Below are 6,505 nucleotides of genomic sequence, written 5' to 3'. Positions count from 1 at the left end.
GTCCACTGCTACATCCAAGAAGACGCGGACTGTCACTACTTTTGCCACCGGGGAGAAGCTATCGAAGTAGTCGACGCCTTCGATTTTGTTGTAACCTTTGGCAACGAGGCGGGCTTTATGTCGCAGCACACTACCATCCGGGTTTAACTTCAACTTAAAAACCCAGCGACATCCAATTGCTTTCTTGGCCGGAGGAAGAGGCATAGGTGTCCAAGTGTTGTTACATTCCAGCGCCGCAAGTTCCTCATTCATCGCAGCGGTCCAATGTTCATCTTGACTGGCTTTAGCATATGACTTAGGTTCCTGGATAGATGACAAAAGAGCAACAAAAGATATATGTGCAGGTTTATAAGATGAGGGTAAGCAGGTAGGGGATTCAATATCACAGTGACACACGTAGTCGTTTAACCAAATGGGTTTATGTGTACGAATGGAGCGCCTTGGTTCAGGGGCAGAAGATGAAAGTAAAGGAGGATCAGTAAGAGGGACAGAGGATATTTGTGAGTCGTCTTGAGAGGCTGTAGGTGATTGGGATGAAGAATGACTGGAAGTCGAATGTGGAACAGGGGAAATGTAAGCAGAACGAGGTGAAGTATGGTCATCATCATCAGAATAAGAATGTATAAAATCAGTAGATGTGGGGTTAGGATCAGACACATGAGATTCAAAGGGAAATATATTCTCATAAAAAACAACATCCCTAGAGTGAAACATACGATTAGTGTTGAGGTATAAGACTTTGTATCCTTTGTGATGCTTGTTGTAACCCAAGAACACACACTTATGTGCATGGGGTGTAAATTTACATTTAGAGGGTGAGGTATTAGATGCAAAACAGAGACATCCAAAAACTCTGAGGCTCGAGCAGGTAGGGACTTTATGGAAAAGGATCTCGTAAGGGGTTTTCCAGTTCAATAGGCAAGAAAGAAGTCTGTTAATCAAGTGAGTCGCTGCAAGAACCGACTCACCCCAAAATTTATTTGGAAGGTGTTCTTGAAAACTTAAGGCTCGAGCGACATCAAGAATATGTCTATGTTTGCGCTCGACTACCCCGTTGGACTGAGGTGTGTGAGGACAGGATCTGTGATGAATAATTTCCAAGTAACAAAATAAAAATTGACAGGTTGCGTTTGTGAATTCCGTACCATTGTCCGATCTCACCATTTTTATCTTGCAATCAAACTGTGTCTGAACCATTTTTATGAATATGTCTAGTGTGTGGCTAACTTGAGTTTTATATCGGATAAGAAAAGTCCATGTTCCTCGACTAAAGTCATCTACGATGGTGAGAAAATAGTTACAGCCATCAAGTGTTGAGGTTTTATACGGACCCCAAAGATCAATGTGTATTAGTTCGAAAATACGAGATGAATGAATATCACAAGATTGAAAGGGTAACCTACTCTGTTTTGCGAGGGGACAAGTCATACATGGTTCAGATGTATCAACAAACTTTATATCAGGAATTTGTTTCAAGACATATGAGGAGGGATGTCCCAATCGCCTATGCCACAAGACATTATAATAGAAAGCAGATTCAGTAGATAAGGAATGTTGAACAGAATTTAAAGAAACTAAAGAATCTGGATGAAACGAGGACTTGTCTAGTATGTATAGATCTTTGTGAACCTTTCCTATAGCTATGATCTTGTCAGTCTTCAGGTCCTGTAAGAGACAATGTGAGGGGTAAAATTTCATTGTAGTAGAAGATTGCAAGCAAAGCTTTGAGACAGACAATAAGTTGTATCGAAAACAAGGGACGTAAAGAACATCTGTGAGAGTAAGTGTTGGGTGTAGAGTGACATTTCCTTTGTGTGTTACTGATTGTGTTGTTCCATCTGGTAAATGTACAAGGGTGGATTGAGAAGAGGGTGTAATGGATTGAAGAGCATGTCTATTTGCACACATATGATTCGTTGCACCCGTGTCAATTATCCAAAAATCTAAAAACATATTTTGAACACTAGAGAAAGCATAACTTGTACCTGCGAAACTTTCAAGTTGGGCGAAATTGACTTGTAATGTATTATCAGGTATTTGTCTTTCCACCTTCATCAACTGTATTAGCTCCTGCAGCAATGTTTCTTGGTTGCTTCCCTTTTCTGGTTCTTCCAATCGCGTGTTATATGCCTTCACAGATGTTGTTTCCTTCTTCCTCTTCTCAACCAATTCTCTATACCATTTCGGGGTTCCATGGAGTTTGAAACAAGTGTCTTTGGTGTGCCCCGTGCAGTTACAATTGCTGCATTGCAAGCTCCTCTTATCAGTAAACACTCTTTGTTGTCCAGGCTTGGTTACGAAATCTCGTCGAACCCCTGCGTTTACTTGCATTACAGCACTGTCCAAGGAATCAACTCCTTCCATATTGACTTCTCTCTACTTTTCTACCCTCAACATCATAGAGTACGCTTTATTCACTATAGGTGTTGGATCCATGACGAGCAATTGATCACGTAGATGATCAAAATTATCACTTAATCCCATGAGAAACTGTGTCAATCTAGTGAATGTAGCTTGTTCTGCAGCAATTTTAAAGGCTCCACAAGTGCATCCACATGTGCATTGAGGAGTAGGCATTAACTCATCAAGTTCGTCCCAAATCATGCACAATCTGGAAAAATACTCAACCACTGACTTAGTTCCTTGCGTCAAGGAGGCTATTTCGCGCTGAAGCTGATATAACAAAGGCCCATTGCATTCTCCGTACCTCTCTTCCAAATCTAGCCAAAGTGTTCTTGCAGATTTCGCATACATGAAACTGCCGACGATTTCCTTTGAAATACAATTAAGGATCCAAGTGGTGACCATGATGTCTACCCGCATCCAATGCTCGAAGAATGGTTCAGTAACACCCGGTTTCGCAGATGTGTCGTCGATACAGCACAATTTCATCTTAAGATCCAGAGCTCTCTTTATAGCATAGCTCCAGGTGAGATAATTATTTTTAGTGAGTGAAGTACTCACTAAAATCATTCCAGGGTGATCCGATCCGTGTAGCTGCAGCGTTTCAGGTACTTGTTGTTTTCCTCCTTCCCCCATTTCCATCACAGGTGACATCGGTTGTCTTTGGTTTCTACCAGAATCCTCCATTTCTCACAATTGTTTGCTGATCTAGCCAGTAGCTAAGGTGTGCCGCGATATGCAGAGACCTTCAATCGAAAGCTCTGATACCATGTAATAAACCACAGAACTCACAAAATGTATTTGCAGACATCTCAGGTGTAAATTGGAGAAGGAAAACTTGTATTCAGGAAGAGAATTCAATTGACAACAGAGCAGTACAGTGCACACTTTATACAAAATATAGAGTGAAAACTAACTAAACTGATAACTGGAAACAACTGCTGCTAACTAATTTTTGAAAACTAATTAACAAAAAGAAATCGCATTTTTAACTAATAGAAGCGTGTAAAATACATAGCGCCATATGCTAAAAGGTGGGATGTCCACGTTGTGCCTCGCTGTCGTCCAGCTCATCATCTTCAACCTTCAGTTGGGTGTTGGTGTTGCTGTCACTGAGAGTTGTTGTTGCTGTAACTCGTAACAGTTTCAAGCTCATGTACTAACTCCTTTAGTAGTTGAAAGCAAGACATAACATACATGGGTATTGATTGAAAGATAAGTTTAATAAGGACCCCCTTACGAGCTCCAAAGAGAAGTATGGAGTTCCATCCATCGATTCAATGCCACAAATGGTCTCTAGACCAGTTAAGTAATTCCTTACATGACCTGCATGCAACCATCAGCAATCCCAAGTGTTTCTCATGTCAATCCAATATGTGAACCGCAAGTATCTCTATCAGTCGAGTTTGACGTTCTGCCACCACATTTCGACTAACAACATACAACATTTATCGAAGTTAATAAACTGTCTCAATGCTCTCCCCTACACCTCTAATATGCGTGTAAGCAAACCATGCCATAACCTCCTCCCGTGCTTGCCCAAAGATGATGGTGTTATTGGTGAAAGTAAGTGTAAGATCTGTGGAGTTGTCCTGCACATATCAATCCTCTGTAGTTCTTTTATTTGTTCCACCTCCTAAACATACAACTGAAAACCTCAACCATAAATAAGAAAATATATGGAAACAAGAGATCACCCTCGAATCTCTCAGTGGCAAAAAATTACCCAAATTATGAGTCCTTAAGCATCAGTGAATATGAAACAAACTTAACCAATGTCATAATAAGCCTCACACACCGATCGTGTATATCTATTCAACTAGGTACTCTCCTCAAGAAGCACCACTCTGCCCTATTGTATGCTTTGCTCATATCAAGCTTAAGAGCAAAATATCCATTCCTGCCTCATGATTTACTCTTAACAAAGTGGTTCAACTCAAAGGCAATTAGGACATTATCTGTAATTAATCGACTTGGGATAAACGTCGATTGGATAAGGAAAATCACATTATCTAGGATATGCTTTAATCAATTTGCAACATACTTAACATAATTCGCATAATGACATTACAAAGGCTTATAGAGCGGAATTGAGCAATAGTTTTTTAAATTCATTTTAGGCAATAATGCTCCCTCGTTTGAGATAGATAAAATACGTGTAACATCACTGCTCTCTACATAGGGGGTATACCATTTGGGCCAGAAAATTTTAGCGGAAACACATAAAAGGTGGCGATTTTTACCTCTTCCTCAGTGAATAGCTGAAGTAGATCCTCATTCATCTTCAAGGTGACAACTAGTTGAACAATGTTCACATCCTGTTCAAGTAGTTCATTTAATAGATGTTACTAGCGAATATTTCTTGAAAGTACTATAAGAGCATTCTCTGAATCAACTCCTCCATACACCATTCCCTTGCACTACTCTTAAGCTTCCATATCGAATCTTGCTCTTGGCGAGCCGTGATGGACGAATGGAAGAATCTGGTATTTTAATGTTGTTTAGTCATCCAATGTGTTTTGCACCACTGTTGCCACAGCATTTCCTCTTTCATCCTAAGCTCCTCTAACCTCTATTGCAATCATGGTAATTCCCCAAGACTGTCATCAATCACTCCCCTATTTTGCATGCCGGCCAGTCTTCCTACCCACATGACCAAAACTTTCTTTATCCCATCGCAAGAGACCTACCCACCATTGCTTCACCTTTTTCCACACTATTGTCCTCGAATCAACTCCATTTCCCATCTCCTAGTCTCTTTAATAATCCTCTCACATTCATCCAACCTAATCCACATGGCTTATAATCTAAATCTTTTTTCTTTACTTCACTTCTAATGAGACTGCCTATCCATCTGCTGTAACATTCTCAAATCTTGATACGTAATTATCAATTATTAGCATAATAATGAGATAAGTGGTGTCATGATGTATATAATCTTTGGTGTTTAAGTAGAAATTTATTTGACATGATAAATTCTTAGAAGAGAGTGAAAATTTAAATAATAGAAACTGTGAGATTAAAAGTGTAGAATTGTAAAGATGAGGTGGAACAAATACAATCTTCTTCTAATATATATATATACACATCTTATACACTAAAGTTAGTAAAACAAAATACAAATAAGATGAAAAAGAGAATGAAAGGGTGGAATAAGAATAATGTGTAAACACTCCTTATATCATTATCAATATATATATCTAATACTATATTAATATATAAATATACATACACATATATACTAACTTATATAGAGAGAGATATTTAACTATATATATATATATTCTTTGAATAAGGAGAAGAAAACAAAAGAGAAAAAACAAAAGAGAGAGACGCGGTGGTGAGAGGAGAGAAAGTGGAAAAGAAAGAAAAAAGAGAAAAGAGAAGAAAACAAGAGAGGGGGGGTGCAAAGGGGAGAAAAAAGAGAAGAAAAGAAAAGAGAAAGAAGAGAAGGGAAGAGAAGAGAGGAGAGGAGGAATTTTGGTGCTTAATTCCATTATCATCAAGATCAATAAATTTTTATAGTTGATTAGAACACGAGAACAATATTCAAGATTATACACATCATTTTACTATTTAAATAGTTGGAAAAATGAGATAAAAATGTATCTACTTGTTTATTTGTGAATTTGATCAAAAATTGTCATGTACTTAACTGAATTATATGGTTGTTTCATGAAATAGCTGTTATATTTTTATCTATGGTGTGTGATACATATGGTGAATAAAGTTAAATTATGGAGATGACTATAACATGCTTCTAATTGATTGATTTCGTTGTTGAATTGAATTGAATGATAGAGTTGTTGTAAATGATTGTAACACGTTTCTATGTGATTGTTAACTGGGATTAAATTATGAAGTCATTGTGTAGATGATACATTGAGATGAGTGTCGAACGGAGTGGAATTATGGAGTTGTTAAAACGTGAATGGATTATTGATATGAAAAGATGACTTACCTAATCTGGAACATATTCAATGATTTACGATGATGTGATGTGATTGATGACGAGCTGTGTGTTGTCATGCTGATGCAATATATGATATGAGAAAAATAAATATATAGCTAAGTACCATGGCGCGAAGGGTATCGAGGTATT

This window comes from Sesamum indicum, linkage group LG2, assembly GCF_026168435.1.
Source record: "Sesamum indicum cultivar Baizhima isolate 11 linkage group LG2, ASM2616843v1, whole genome shotgun sequence".
NCBI classification, from domain to species: domain Eukaryota; kingdom Viridiplantae; phylum Streptophyta; class Magnoliopsida; order Lamiales; family Pedaliaceae; genus Sesamum; species Sesamum indicum.
The sequence above is the reverse complement of the archived record's forward strand: the minus strand, read 5'-3'. Positions refer to the sequence as shown.